Below are 17,114 nucleotides of genomic sequence, written 5' to 3' on the forward strand. Positions count from 1 at the left end.
AAAGAAGGATTCTTCCCTTGAGCCTTTGGTGGAGCAGAGTGAGCCTACTGACACCTAGACTTTAGATTTCTAGCCTCCTGTGAGAGAAGAAATTCTGCTGTGCTAAGCTAAGCTACCCAGTTTATGATACTTCACTACAGCAACCTTGGAGACTAACATACTTACCAAAGGCTATTTTTTTTAAGTCTCCACCAGAGCGGACTTAGAATTATCTAAGTTTTTACTGCATCAACTCTCATGAGAAGTGTCACACCTTTCTAGGAGAATGAGCATCACCTCCAGGCAAGGGTACTGCATGGAGTGGAGATAGGTGGTGTTTAAGGTGTGTTAAGGTATGTTTAAGGTGTTAAGGTGTTTAAGATATAGCCATCTGTTTTAGCTTGAGGGAGTAACCCATCACTAGTTTTCCAAAACTATAAGAAGAAAGCTTTCCTTTCTATTGAGGATGATACTAGTAGGTAATGGAGATGAAATATAATTGCAGCCAGTTTTGGAAATTTGCATATAAATGACTGGGCCACACCCAAGTACTTATAGTTCAAGCATTAGCCATCTTTTAATGATAACTTCTTACTGCATCATTTCCTTGTTAGGTTTGCTTTTAGGATTTGTATGTGTCTTAATGATGCATAATTAGTTTAAAATCTTTTCCAGGTAAATCTTGAAAGAACATATCTCTTTTTAGTATACATAAAAAGTATCCTGTAAAGAGTAGCCAGTCCTGTGGATTGTAGCATCCAAGGAAGTAGGAAGGGGGCTTTCATTTTTTTATTTTCTCCTTGCATTGATTGAATTTTTAAAATTAAGCATCTGTGACTGTTGTACTTTTTTTTTTTTCTTACTAAAGCTGGACATTTTCTTTTACCAAATACGTTGAACTCTGTCATATACAAGGCACTACTAGAGATCAATATAATAATAAAATTATGAGGGGCATGTAGGTGGCTCAGTCAGTTAAGCATCTGACTTAAACTCAGGTCATGATCTCGCCGTTTGTGGGTTCGACCCCCGCATCAGGCTCTGTGCTGACTGCTCAGAGTCTGGAGCCTGCTTCAGATTCTCTGTCTCCCTCACTCTCTGCCCCTCCCCTGCTCACATTTGGTGTCTCTCTCTCTCTCTCTCTCAAAAATAAACATTAAAAAAAATTTTTAGGGACATCTGGGTGGCTCAGTTGGTAAAGTGTCTGACATTAGTTCAGGTCATGATCTCACAGTTCATGGGTTTGAACCCCATATTGGTCTCTGCACTGACAGCTCAGAGCCTGGAACCTGCTTCGGATTCTGTGTTTCCCTCTCTCTCTGCCCCTCGCTTGCTCATGCTGTCTCTCTCTTTCTCTCTCAAGAATAATAAGCATTTAAAAAATGTTAAATATTTAAAATTTTTAAAATTATGAAGTTGGTGAAAAGACTGAGTTTTTTGTGTCAAAATGTTCATAATGTACACTTAAAAGAGTATCGTTCAATATCCTTTCAAATATGAAGTCATTATTACCGTACCTAGTTGTTTTCTGTATTTATTATAATCATTAATATTTATAATTCAACTGTTTTAGACTATAGCATAGAGCATCATTTCATGTTATGTTTGAACTGTTCATTTTATAATAAATAGTTGCTTTGCTATAAAACTAATAATAAAGAGGGACTAATAATTTAGCTAGGAAAAAGAGAAGATACATGTTTTTAAAATAGAATTTGTTGGGGCGCCTGGGTGGCTTAGTGGGTAAGTGTCCGACTGCAGCTCAGGTCATGATCTTGTGGTCCATGAGTTCGAACCCTGCATCGGGCTCTGTGCTGACAACTCAGAGCCTGGAGCCTGCTTCAGATTCTGTGTCTCCCTCTCTCTCTGCTCCTCCCCCACTCACACTCTGTTTTCTCTCTCTCTCTCAAAAATAAAAAAAACATTAAAAAAAATTTTTTAAATAGAATTTGTTACCAGCCAGATTCATTCTATTCACCTTTCTTTAAAGGACAGCATTAATAGTTTGCCATTATTTTTCTAGGACAGAGAATCCAAATTCCATTTAAAAAAAAGTTTGCAGAAATCATTTCAAGAGATGATATTATCTCACTTCCATCTAAATCCCCAAATACTCTATTAACACTCTTTAGGGAATAATGTATCAAAATATGGGTTTTCCAAAGTTTGGAAAACTATTAACCATTTATTACCCTGAGATTCTGAGGAAAATGCCAGATCCTACCCTAGACCTTTATAATAAACAACCAGAAATTAATCTAGTCTAGGTTCAACACTCTTCTAGCCCAGTCTAAATATTGGGGGTGGGGGGTGGGGGGTTAACCTCATGATTCCAGAGAAATGGAGACTTTGTCCTCAAGCATTTAGAGCTTCATCTTCTCTCCAGAAATAAAATAGCTCAGAAAAAATGAAGAGTCACAGTTCATTATCAGCTCTTCCCAATTTACTATACCTCATATTACAGGAAGTGGTGGATAATAAAGCAAAATTCCACTAGAATGAACTTGTCTCATTTCTGAACTTCTGGGGCTGGTCTGACTGGTGGGGAAGACTCACAGTGCTGGGGGACCTGGATGCATACCCTACCATGTGTTCATTATTCCAGTGTGGGAGCATTTTACAGACTGGAAACACCAGTAAATATCAAAGCTGCAGCTTCTTACACACTGGAGTTTAATGAAATGGTCTTCCTAGCTCTTTGAAGACAATCAGAGTTGTGAGTCTGGCTCAGTTTTGTCCAATAACACAAAGGATAGACCATGGGAAAACACTAGAGAAGACAGAAGAAAGAAAGAGTGAAGAGGAATTTCCATATATTAAATCAGAAAATACAGATATTTTACATAAGAGATGGGAAAAAGAACCTAGCACAGACCAGTCTGATTAGTAGAGTCATATTTGTCAAACTACCCAAGACGGTGTCCATTTGCAACCAAATACAGTAAAACCTTGGATTGTGAGTAACTTGTTCTGCAAGTGTTCCACAAGATAAGCAAACATTTCTGATAAATTTTAACTTGACAAATTAGCCGTGTCTTACAATACGAGTAGTGCATGACGCTGAACATCACATGATCACAACTGAGCCAATGGTTCTTCTCTCTGTCTCCCTCTCTCTCTCTCCCTCTCTCTGCAGGATTGTGAATGATCATCTCCCATGCTTGGATGCTTGGTCTCAGGCCATGGTGTTTGGCAGTAATCAGTGATTTTTCAGAACATTGGAAGGTGCCCCCAACTGGCACTAGTGTATTTTTTGTCACTTCAAAGCACTTATGCACAGTCCTTTGCTTTTCCATACAAGAGTAAGCTTAGGAATGCTTTGCTTCACTCTAGGTCAGACTGCCTGCAGATAGAGATCCTTTCCTCTGCTGCCTTATTGCCAGTTACATTAAATACAGTTTGTGACGAGAACTTATTAATACTGTGCTGTAGTCAACATCCATGCAAGCGTGTACAATGGCCCCCGTGCAGAAAAAGATTCCATTGAACCGACAGCAGTGATTCCATTAGTGGTTCATTAGTGGTGAAAGTGGTCCTACCCAATAACCCTCCTCTCTCTTGTCTCCCTCACACCAGCCATGAAGTTTTTCAAAGGTTAAGTACAAGTTAATTTGTTTATTTTTCTTTAAAAAAAGTTTTAGTGATTACAATACTGTAATATAATCCAAATACAAATAATAAAGAAAATACAAAATCTAATGTTTATTTATTTTTGAGAGAGAGAGAGACAGAGTGTGAGCAGAGGAGGGGCAGAGAGAGGGAGACAGAATCTGAAGCAGGCTCCAGGCTCTGAGCTGTCAGCACAGAGCCCGATGCAGGGCTCGAACCCACAAATGGCAAGATGAGGACCTGAGCTAAAGTTGGACACTTAACCAATGAGCCACCCCAGGCACCTCTGTCATCATTTTTATATGAATACTTTTGAGTTATGGAACGAATCATCTGAGTTTCCATTATTTCTTATGGGGAAATCCACTTTGATATACAAGTGCTTTGAATTACAAGCATGTTTCCGAAATTAATTATGCTTGCAAACCAAGGTTTTACTATATTTGTATTCAGCTGATTGCATCCCATGACCTCAGTAACTATGGTAAGTACAGTAGTGTTGTTCCAAAAGAAAATGTGACCAAATATTTTTATCTTAGCACTTGTTTTTTGTTTTAATTTTATTTTTAAGTAATCTCTATTCCCAACTCGGGGCTCAAACTCACAACCCCAAGATCAAGAGTCACACGCTTCACCAATCGAGCCAGCCCACCACTTGTATTTTTAAATGTTTAAACCACATTTATTGTAAAGTGGTGTCATTCAACATGGTAGTTTCCCAAACAGTAGACCCAGTAACAGCTCTGGCACCTCCCGTAGTTTCCCTTTATAAAATTCTGAACCCACAAATTCTTCCCCGTTATGTAGCATTGTGAGAGTATGGAGTGAAACACTAACTTAGCTCTCAGTGTCACAACTGAACTTCTTGTCCTCGCCTGTCCTCCTCCCCGCAAAAATTGCAGGCTCTGGAAGTGTTAACCAGCATTTTCTCCTCACTTACCTTCACCCCAACTTCAATATTTCTTCCACCCAACAAACAGAGAAAAAAATATCCAGCTGCATCAACATCCCTTTTGAATAAATGAAAATTTGTCATTAAAGACGAAGGAATAGTTGAGATATAATACAGAATGAAAATGTAAGGAATTGTTAGTAAAATAATTCTATTCTACTAACTTATGTAGATTGTTTTTTCAAGTCATTGATCTGGGTTAGAGAAAGGGGCAACCATGTGGGATTTCTTGGTTCATATTTTTTCCTTTTATCCTATTTTGACTTTTTAGTCTTCTCAGTCATTGAAATACTGCTTAGATCATTTAGAATGATCTGTCGTTTTCTTACACCAAAATACAAATTGTTTACTCTTTTTATTGTCGTGTGTATGGAATAGTCTTAACATGATAATTAGACATATCATTAGGAAACAACTATTTCTAGAGCACTTTACATTTATCCTCATCTTTTGTTAACTGACACAAATTTATTCAGTCAACAATATTTATTGAGCATCTACTATGGGCTAGGTACAATTCTAAGCACTGAATATATAACACAATTTTTTTAAGATTGAAATTTCTGCCCTTGTGGAGCTTATATTCTAGTGCAGGAGACAGTATGGAAGTCGAATAAGGAAAAGGTAGAATACTTTGATAAGGGCAAGTACCAAGTAATTATGGGGCACCTGGGTGGCTCAGTCGCTTAAGCGTCTGATTCTTGGTTTCAGCTCAGGTCATGATCTCACAGTTCGTGAGTTCGAGCCCCACACTGGGCTCTGTGCTGACAGCGTGGAGCCTGCTTGGGATTCTCCCTCTGCCCCTCCCCCATTTGGTCTGTCTCTCTCTCAAAAAAATAAATTTAAAAAAAAATTTTAAAGCAATAGAGGGACTAAATGATCAATTATTATTAGCTAATAAATAATTATGAATGTTTCAAGAACTTGTCAGAGCAGTTTACTTTACACACAAAGAGGGTCTAGATGGTGAAATGAAACTACCTATCCCAAGGCTAAGGAGATATTTGCATCACCAACTTCTCTCTCTTTTTCTCTTTGAATCATCCGCAGATTTTTATCCTCTTTTAACTGCTCACCACCAGCAGTTTTGCTTTTATTTGTAAACATTGTTGGATAATCTACAAAGATTAAGTGAAATCAAAAGAGCAAATTGTCTGTTCATTTCATTTTTTGGTCTGTAACGTGTAGTCCAGGATACAATTAATATCCTTTGTAGGGTTTGTGTTTCAAAACTTAAGCTTGACATGTCATCATTTAATAAAAGAGAGTTGGTGGCCACCTAAGTGGCTCAGTCAGTTAAGCACCCGACTTCAGCCCAGGTCATGATCTGATCTCACAGCTCCTGAGTTTGAGCCCTGCGGCCAGTGAGTTCGAGCCCCACAGTGGACTCTGTGCTGACAGCTCAGAGCCTGGAGACTGCTTCAGATTCTGTATCTCCCTCGCTCTCTGCCCCACCCCACCCCCACTCGCACTCTGTCTCTCTCTCTCTCTCTCAAAAATAAATAAACATTAAAAAAAGAAAAAGAATTTAAAATAAAAGAGAGTTGGTGACTGATGTTGAGTCCAACTGTCTTTAATGTCATCGAATATCAACAACTTACTATTGCTATTGTAGATATAATCACATAATGATTGTATATAATAACAGTAAATGCGTAACCATTAGTTTGGATTAAAAGTGCTGCTGTTGAAGCCATTCTGATCTTATCAAATGAATTCCCATAATATTCCTGCAAGATGAGTAAGTTAAAGTTCATGTCACAGATGAAGTGTATCTACACAAATAGAGATGTATCGCTAAGTAACTTCTTATCTCTTCAAACAGGGTAAAACAGGACTTGGGTATCAAAGGCTATATCTGAGGAAGTAACTAGAGTTCTGTCCTCAGTTATTTCCATTGTAGGTACGGCTTTTCGATGAACAAATACAGCAGAAATCAGGCAGGAATTCTGCATAAGTTTTAAGAGTCCACCTGAATTGACCAGCTGAAATAGGATCCAAAAGCCAGTTTCCTTTGAAAAAGATTGATTTGACACAATTTACACAATTTTTAAAAAACACAGTAAGAATAAAAATGCAGAGTTTAAACAGATGGGGAGACATCTTCAACAACAAAATAAGTGACAATCGGGGAAAATTGAACTTAGAAAAGGATTATGTCTCTTAAAAGTACACCACTTCTCACTGAAGAAAAATGTTGATCTCTAAATCCCTTTTTCAGGCTTGGGCTCCAGAAGAACATGAGCCAGGGTAAATAGCGGAAGAGCAAAACCCAAGGGAATCTGGTGTGGCACCCCCTGCATTGCACCCGGAGGAAACCTTAAGGCAGAATCCCCTTTTCACTTGGGAAAAAGCCTCGGTGTCTAAAAGGGCAATGATTCTGTTGAGGACTGGCTACATAATTTGCAGAGCCCAGTGGAAAATGAAAGTGTGGAGCCTCTTGTTCAAAAAGAATTTCAGAGTCCAGGGACCCTTCTAAGCACAGTCCTGGAGGCCCCCTTCACCATCAGCCATTAACCTTTAAATGATCCCAGGGCATAGGGAGATGCTCAGAATTACCATGCAATGGCCAGAGAAGACAATGTTCAATGTTTTAGCAACAGGTGTGGTACCGGCTGTACTAGCTTTCACATCAGCCAGACGTTACACAAATGGATTTTAAAAGTCTTCCAGCACAGGGGAGAATAAATACATACACAGAATAGATCCTCTTGACTAATAGGATAGATAAATGTATGTCTATAAAGTAAATTCTAAAATGGAAATAAACAAGAAACCACAAATCTGAGATCTTGAAAAATTAAAAATAGAACTACCCTATGATCCATCAATTCCACCTCTGGGTAAATATCCAAAAGAATTGAAAACAGGGTTTCAAAGTGGTATTTGTAGCCCGAAGTTCATAGCAGAATTATTCACGATAGCCAAAAGGTGGAAACAACTCAAAGGTCCAGTGATAGATGAATGGATAAACAGAATGTGCTATATCCACACAATGGAATATTCAGCCTTTAAGAAAGAAGGAAATTCTGACACAGGTAACAGGAATAAACCTTGAGGACATTATGTTAAATGAACCACTCAAAGAAAGCCAGCATTGTATAATTCCACTTTATGAGATGTGTAGAGTGGTCAAATTCACAGAAACAGAAAGTAGGATGGTAGCTGCCAGGAACTGAAGTGAGGAGTAAGGAATTAACAAGTAATTGTTGAGTAAGTGTCGAACAAGTACAGAGTTTCAGTTTGGAAAGAGGAGAAGAGTTCTGGAGATGGATGGTGGTGATGGCGTACAATAGCGTGACTGCACTTAATGCCACTGACCTGTGCGTTTTAAATGTTTAAGACGGTACATTTTATGTTATGTATATGTTGCCACAATTTGTGTGTGTGTGTGTGTGTGTGTGTGTGTGTAAAGCTTACAGAATTTCAAGAAGTACTTTTTTAGAAAAAGAATACAAAATGGTAAATATATTGGGCACAAAAATGGATATTTAGTAGCAGAAAAATCACACAGATTATAATTTTTAAAGATACTAAGCACCACAAACACCACAAAATTCAGAAAAATAACAATGTTTCGACTTAATTAACTTCCTCCTGCGACTCTAGAATGCTTTTTTTTCCTACGCTTTTGTCAGCATGCACTCTGATAGTGTCTTCAAAAGACAATGATTTTGTGATATATTTTATAGTGAGGACAGAAGGAAAATTCAGTCTTCTCTTAACCATCCTTCATTGAAATCCTTTTATCCTTGATGATTTAGAGAAGTCCTTTTCAACTTTGCAATTAGTTGTTAGTCACATCTTAGAACTCTCTTGGATTTCATCAGATTTGGAGGAAGCACTGATGAGTTTCTTCCATATATACTCTATAAGATCTCAGGGTATTTTGAGGGGTTTTTCTGTGTCAATGTCTTTGAACTGACAATCTTCAATAGCCGGCCTGTCATTGGTGACCTCATTATATTGGAGTATTAGGAGTATGCTCTCCTCCTTATCAATGTCAAAATTTCATGTTTGATCCATAAGAATTTACAATTCTTTTCTAATGAGTTCATATAATTCACAGCTCTTCATTAATCCGATTTCTAAACAATCCAAATGCCATTTATTTCTCTTGATAGAATGTCCCCTCCTCATAGCGAATGACTGGATTCAATATGATCTGAACGTTTTGTGTTATGCTTTCCTTCTCAATGTCAGAATAACTTCTATTGACTTAATCACTCATCTTAACTGTTTAGGTTCATATTCCATTAATTTTTAGCTGAAATTTTTCTCATTTTTTAAATAAATTAGTTTAAGGAACATAAAATAAGCTACCCTTTATATACATCTAAATAGTTTATAGTTGCTTGTGTGTTTTTATTGAAATGTTCTAAAACATCTTTCTTTTGTTGTTGTTGTTGTTTATTTATTTATTTTGAGAGGGAGTATGCGTGAATGGGGGTGAGTCAGAGAAAGAGAAAGAATCCCAAGCGGGCCCAAACCCATAAACCATGAGATTATGACCTGAGCTGAAATCAAGAGTCAGATGCTGAACCACCTGAGCCACCCAGATGCCCCTAAAACATCTTTCTAAATTGAAGTTAATATGGTGTATCCCCAACTCAACATTCCCTTAGCAAATCCCAAAACCACCCGCAAAGGAAGCCAAGGTGGAAAGACATAAGTGGGCTTAACGGGCTGCAGTTAAGTATCCTACTTGCACAAGTTTTGTAAAAACTTAAGACCAGATGAGCACGATGCTAGGACCTTCCCAAGGCCTTGGAAGGGGCAATGCACAGAGGGGCCCTGAAGCTTAGGCAAACCCTCTTCTGCCACCAGTCCCAATAGAAGGTGCTTCTAGAAGTAATGTCCAGAGAACAAAGTCAGCAGTTTGCCAATTGTTGTGCCACAGTTGAATTTATCTTGTTTCATGACAGCCTCCTATCAGACTCCAGTTCCTCCTGCTAGAATTGGGTGTGATGATGAATTCTTTGTTTCTTCCTATCCCTCCCCCTCCTTCTCTTGCTGGCTGCTTTTCCGCTCCTCTTGCATTCTGGGAGATCATGCTCTGGATCCCTGCTGTCGCTGACAGGTTTCATTAGCCTGATGGAAATGTTTCTCCTCCTCAGGCCCTCTTTTGGCAACTGCCGAATTTCTCTCATCCTGTCAGTGTGGCGAGTCTCAGCTCAGGTCCACGCTGACCCCGAGCTGCCGCGGTGATGTCTGTGTGATGCAGTGTGTGGTAGTCAGTGAAAATCCAACCATGGCCATGCCCTTCAGTTCACGCAAAGAAAGAGTATGTTTTGACCAATGAAAATAACAATACAACTTCAAATGCCCTGCACTGTATCTCTATTCTTTGACTACTCTTTGCTCCTCACATGTCTCTGAAATCACAAAAATAAACTGAAGATTCAGCGGCCTCCGGGCTTTAAAATGTGGCGACAGCCAAGCCGTCAGGTGCATTATCAATGCCTCATAATTACAGCTTTCCACATATGAAAAATAGAATTACACTTTCAATGCCAGGAATGATAGTTTCAAAAGGCAGTCTGCTCACAGAAGAACATTATTCTCTCCTTAGGCTTCCACGGGCCTCCTAAGCCGATGCTCTGAACACTTTCTGGAGAAAAATGAGCACACTGCCTTTTGCTAATGTGGAGTAGCAGGAATCAAACACTGTACAACTTGGGGGAAGGCTTCCTGAGTCACATTATCCTCAACTGTAAAAAGGTGAGGATTGCTAAGATCCCTCCACCTCCAATATTTGAATTCCATACTGCTCTATTGATGCCTCAAAGTTCATCTTTTCTTCCTTCCTTCCTTCCTTCCTTCCTTCCTTCCTTCCTTTCTCCTTTCTTTTTCTTTCCTTTCTGCCTATGGGCTTGATCTTTCACTTTCTATATTTATATACCACAGTAGGCAAAAAAAATTAAAGACCAAGTTCCATCAGGTGTAGACCTATTTCAACAAAAAGGCTTGGAAATGGGAAATCCCAGCCCATGGTCATAGTCCTAGGCCTCAGTTTTTGTGGAACCTTGAGGCAATAATTACTGCTCAGTCTTTGCTGTAGTCTAAAGCAGGAGTCCCCCAGATTTTTTTGTGAAGGACCAGGTAGTAAGTGTTTTAGGCTTTGTAGGCCACACAGTCTCTGTTGTAACTTTGACATTGTATTGCTAAAACTGCCATAGACAATATGTAAATTAGTGAGCATGGCTGTATTCCAGCAAAACTTTATTTATGTACTCAGATATTTGAATTTTATATAATTTTCATTTGACATGAAATACTACTTTTCTTTTTAAAAATTTGAAAACATAAAATCCATTCCAAGTTTACAGGCTGTACAAACACACGTGGCAGTACAGATTTCTAATCTAATTCATCTAAATTAATGTAACCTAAATTACAGCTACTGCTTTTGCAGAAATTGACAAGCTAACCCTAAACTCATGGAAATTCAAGGGCTCCAGAATAACCAAAATAATCTTGAAAACAACAAAACAGGAAAATTCATATTTCCCAATTTCAAAACACACTACTACAAAGTTACAGTAAACAAGGCTATGTGGTATTGGCATAAGGATGGATAAACACATTGCCAAAAAAAAAAAAATTACAGACCAAAAGAAATCTTTAAAAATATCAGTAAAGAGAACCAGAGACACCATGACAAATTGAGGTCTATTCCAAGGGTACAAGACTGGTTCAATATCTGAAAATTGATCACTGTAATCTGTCATATTAACATAATAAAAGAAAAATCACATGATAGTACCAACTGATACCAAAAAAAAAGTGGCAAAGTCAATACTTATTCATCATTAAAAAAAAAAAAAACCTCTCAGAAAAATATAAATATAAGGGAGCTTCCTCAACTTGATAAAGAGCATCTACAAAAAAGCTACTGCTAACATTATACTTTGTGTAGAAGACTGAATGTTGTCTTTATAAAGTTGGGAACAAGGCAAGGATGCCTACTCTTAGCACTTCATTCAACATGGTTCTGGTTGCTCTCGGCCAGTGCAATAAGGCAAGAAAAGGAAATAAAAGTCATATAAGTGAAAAAGGAAGAAACAAAACTATCCCTGCCTGCTTTGTATTTCATAATTGTCTTCATATAAAATCACAAGGAACCTACAAATATACTCTTAGAATAAGTAAGTTTGGTAAGGTCTCAGAATGCAAGATACGTATACAAAATCCTTTGTATTGCTGTATACCTGCAATGAAAACATAGATACCAAAACTAAAATACAGAACTATTTACAACTGCCCGAAAAAGATATAACACTTAAATATAAATCTAGTAGGACATGTGCAGGTTTATGCTGAAGACTACACAATGCTGGTGAAAGAAACCACCTATCTAAATAAATGTGTTTATAGAATAGAAGACCAAACATAGTAAAGATGTCAGTTCTCCCCAAATTGATATATATGGCTAATAAAATTTCCTATTAAAAAAACCAGCAAGAGTTTTTGTACCTGTAGATGAGATTACTTTAGAATTTAAATAGAAATGCAAGGGAGGGGTGCCTGGGTGACTCAGTCGATTAAGCATCCAACTGTTGATTTCAGCTCAAGTCATGATCTCACAGCTCATGAAATCAAGTCCTGTGTCAGGCTCTGTGTCAGGCTCTGTGCTGATAGCACCAAGCCTACCTGGGATTCTCTCTCTCTCTCTCTCTCTCTCTCTCTCTCTCTCTGCCCCTCCCCTGCTCCTGCATGTGCTCGTTCTCTCTAAATAAATAAATTAAAAAAAAAAAAAAAAGAAATGGAAGGAAACCAGAATAACTAAAACTATTTTGAAAAAAGAGGAATAAAACAGGAGGAATCAGCCTACCCAACTTTTAGACTTACATAGCAGCACGATATAGTAATTGAGACTGTGTAGAACTGGGGGAAGAGAGACAAAAAGATCAGTGAAATGGAATCAACCCAGAAATGGGCCCACACAAACATGCCCGACTGATTTTTGACAGAAGTGCAAAAGCAATTCAATGGAAAGATAGTCTTTTCAACAAATAGTGCTGGAGCAAGAAGTTGGACACCATCAAAAATGAACCTCGTTCCCAGTCTCATACCTTATGTAAAATTAACTCAAAATGAATCAAAGACATAAATGTAAAACATAAAACTATTAAAAGCTTAGAAAAAAACATGAGAGAAAATCTTTGGGATCTAAGACTGGGCACAGAGTTCACATACTTGACATCAAAAGTGTGATACATATAAGGAAAATTTCATAAATTGGACTTCACTCATACATTGCTGACACTTTCTTGATAGGATCTGGTATCATGAATGTTTTCTGATAATAGCAGGACTCATATTCTCCCTGCAGTTGGACCTTAAATGGCTTACTGACTGAATATCATGGATTTCAGTTGTCCAGTTGTTCAACTAGAAATGACCAGTGTCATGTATTTGAAGATAATGACCATCACTGTGAACACTTTGTCAATAATTTTAAGACAGATTTGCATTTCAGAGTTATAAAAATATTAAGGTGGGGGAATGTGCAATTCTGTAGATCCTATTGCTGTTTGGGTCTAGTGTGCCCTTTTCAAAGCATGATGAGTGATATGAATGAATTGAAGGTCCTTTAGGGGATCCGGTAGTAGAATATTTTACCATACCCACATTCAGTTGTTCAGGGAGTGCTCCATCTTGTAAATAGAGAAGGTATGTAGTCTTCCATAAAACACTTACTAATTAACCAATTAACTAATAAAAGTGCTGCTTGCGTCCAAGATACAATTACAAATAATTGTGTGTAACAAATATAAATACAAATAAATGTGTATTTTACATATACATTATCATCATTCACTTACAGGGTTGCGATTTCTTCATTTGGGGTTGCTATTATAGTGAACTTGTTAAAGAGAGAAATACTTTAGTTTTATCTCTTTAAACACACTTGGTTAAAATCAACCCTGGGACCTAGTCCTTTCAATACTCAATTATCTGCAGTTCATCAAACATTCGTTGACCTTTGAAGCTGGTATGTAATAGATTCTAGCCACTTCCGGAAATGAGGAGAAAAAAAGATGGACAACCAGCCCTACAGGAGGTGGTAATGGATTTTGCAGAGAGGTGGGACAGTCCTTCCCCTGCTCCTCCTCACCTCTTCAGAACTAGCTCCTGTTGGCCTGAAATGCTGTTTACTTCTTTAAGCAATGCCATTTGCCTGTAAGACATCTCAGTTTCCTAATGCTATAACTTTTGCAACTTCTATTTATTAAAAGTTCACTGTGTACCAACCCCTTGGCTGGGTGTTTTACAGGTAAAGTGCACGTAACCCAAAAAAAAGGTTATCGTGATTTAGTTCAAGAAACAGTTTTCTAACTTAGTAACTATTTATGTGCAAGACCCTGGGAGACTAGGATAGTTGTTCTTAAGAGGAGGTATCCAGGGGCGCCTGGGTGGCTCAGTCAGTTGACCCTACTTAGGTCACGATCTCGTGGTCTGAGTTTGAGCCCCGCGTCGGGCTCTGTGCTGACAGTTCAGAGCCTGGAGCCTGCTTTGGATTCTGTGTCTCCCTCTCTCTGTGCTCCTCCCCCGTTCATTCTCTCTCTCTCTCTCTCTCTCTCTCTCTCTCTCTCTCTCTCTCTCTCTGTCAAAAATAAATAAACATTAAAAAAAAGTTTAAAGAGGAGCTATGCCAGCTTGAAGGGCTTTTTGGGAAATCATGGAGTGTTGAGTTTGTTTGTACATTTTGACAGAAGGATTGGGGCTGCCATTGGCATTTTGAAGTCAGGAGCCAGGGATGCTAGGTTCAGAGCTGTGCCACATAGGTGTTAATTTTTGTACCAAACAAAAGCACTCAGCAAGGTTTGTAATTATCTAAGCCCAGACTCTAACTCTGTTTTCCATATAAACAGCAAGGTATTTTTTTAATCTTATTTTTTAAATTAACATTAACATGATTTTTGAGGGTATATAGTTTTAAAACATATGTAGATTTTCATAGGCTTATTTGCTATCTGCATGTATCCTCTTTAGTGAAGTGTTCAAGTCTTTTGTGCATGTGTAAGTTGGGTTTTTCATTTTCTTACTGTTGAGTTTTGAGAGTTCTTTATATATTCTGGATAGAGGTCCTTCGTTGGATGTGTGATTAGAAAATATTTTTTCCAACTGTGTAGGTTATCTTTTCATCTCTTAATAGTGTCATTCATAGAATTTTGATGAAGTCTAATTTACTAACTTTTTCTTTAATGGATTATGTTTTTAATGTCATGTAAAAGAACTCTGCCTAACTCCAAATCACAAAGATCATTATACAAGTTCCCTTCTAGGATTTTCAAAGTTTTGTGTTTTATATTTAGATAATCCATTTTGAGCTAATTTTTGTATAAGTTGTGAGGTTTAGGCTGACTCTTTCTCTCTCTTTCTTTCTTTCTTTCTTTTCTTTTCTTTTTTTTTTTTTTTTTTTTGCATTTGGATGACCAATTGAACCAATACTACTTACTAAGAAGACGTACTTTTCTCCGCTGACTTGCCTTTCCTCCTTTGCTGAAAATCAAATGCCCATATTTGTATGAGTCTATTTATAAACTCTCTTTTTTGTTTCATTGTTTTTTCTGTATGTAGTTTTTCCAATGTCAGTTTTCATTTTCAAAATCTTTGCTGTGCTATTTGGATCTGTCCTACGTGTACATCACATAGTGGCCAGTCTGGGACCCGAGTGGTTTCTACCCCATAGTTCAGTTCTCAAAGTTCTTAGGTCTCAGGTCACGTTCACGCATGTGCAGCTAGAGGTGAGCCCAGTAGTTCTGGAACTTTCCTGAAGTGTTCCCTGTCTGCCACGATGCTAGTACTTTCTAGTTCCCTGCAGCTCCCTTTTTTAGTCCTCCATTTTGGAAGCTGGGGCATTAGTTATCCCCCTGTGCCGCACACTTCACAGAACAGTACCTATCTGCAGGACCAACAGACGGGAGGGCAAAGGGAGAGAAAGCATTGGAAATTTGCTCCCTGTGGTGGGATCACACCTTCTCTGATTAAAAGAGATAGGGTTTCCCACCCTAAGGTTTTAGATACTTGTAGCCACACACTGCTGCTTTGTGGTTGGGATTGCCTGGGTGCTGGGACTCAAGAGAATGGCGAAAGAAGGAAAAAAGGAAAACAGGGTGTTTTCCCCTCCAATTCTGACTGTTCACAATCCCCCTTCTAGTTGCTTCAGCCAGAACTAGAGAGATTTTCTTGGAGCTCTTTCCAGGGCCCACCCCCACATTTCAGACTACCTTGAGTCCAGGTAGGAGGAGTACTGGAAGGGACAAAAATGGGAAACTCACTGGTAGTCTGGTGGTAGTTCAAATTCTGGTCTTTCCCATTCCATCTGCTCCCATTTACCCAGGACCAGAACTCCTAAACACAAACCAGTTTTTATACCGTTTTAAATACATACTGAATTTTTGAGGAATGCACCTAAATGTAAAATCAAGAGATGGTGTATTTGATTTTGTTTCGAACTTTATGAAACCATGTTTATGCTCTCCAAATGTCACCAAAGGCCATCCTACCCATGGCATTTGCACTGCCAACATCACATGCCTGCATTTGTAGTTTTGTGCTTTGCCTCAGGTATTTCGTGCTTTGCCTGAGGCATTAAACAGTAAAATACATATTATTTTGTTATCAATAACTTAGTTTTTATTTTTCCTTATTTTATAGATGAGGCATGGAGTAACATTTTTGAAATGATGTGCTTTGGCAAATTAAGGAGGAGGGCCTTAAATCTTTTGACATCCTTCTTGTCTAGAGATGCTTTGGCGGCTGGCCAGGTCGTCTCTTCATGTTATTTCAGGGACTCTCCCTGTGTTCCCTCCAGCATGGTGGTCTCAGGGTAGTTGGACTTCATACATGGCATTTCAGGGCTCCATGAATGCTCCCAGAGCTCCAGAAGGTAGCTACAAGAATTCTCATGACCTAGCACTGGAAGTACCCAAATGCCACATTCTACTAAGCTTGCAACCACGAAGGCCCAGCCTGGATTCAGGGGAAGATTAGGCAGGAGTTACTCAGAAAGGGCCAGTGCCAGGAGTGGCTTGTAGGTAAGATAACGACCTGGAGGACCAGGACTCCCCAGACTCCATCAGGGAACAAACTGCTAGGCATTAGTGTGACTCTTATTGATTCCTAAAACAAATAGAGAGGGAAGTCCCTGTTGGGTGAATCTGCATGTAGTATCCATGGTCTATATTTCTTGTCCTTGAACAGAGTTGCCAAGGATATCCTTTGAATGCCTGTATGCACAGAGCAAATACATATTTATTCAATATCACAGTGCTAAGTATGTGGGTGATAAAGTTAATAATGTCTGCCCTTCAAAGCTACAATGCTGTTATAGAAAATCAATATACAAATATTTACAAATCAAATAGTGTATAAAAATTGCCATAAAAGTAGTATGTAAAATTGAAGAGCTTCATGAATCCAGAAAAGAGAAGTATCTATTTTCATCTCTAAACTGTGCATCTGTGATGTCAACCCTGACTTTTTTTTTAAGTTTTGTTTATTTAGGTAATCGCTACACCCCACATGGGGCTCAAATTCATGACCCCAAGATCAAGGGTTGCAT

The sequence above is a fragment of the Panthera tigris genome, chromosome A1 (genome assembly GCF_018350195.1).
Source record: "Panthera tigris isolate Pti1 chromosome A1, P.tigris_Pti1_mat1.1, whole genome shotgun sequence".
In the NCBI taxonomy this organism is placed as follows: Eukaryota; Metazoa; Chordata; class Mammalia; order Carnivora; family Felidae; genus Panthera; species Panthera tigris.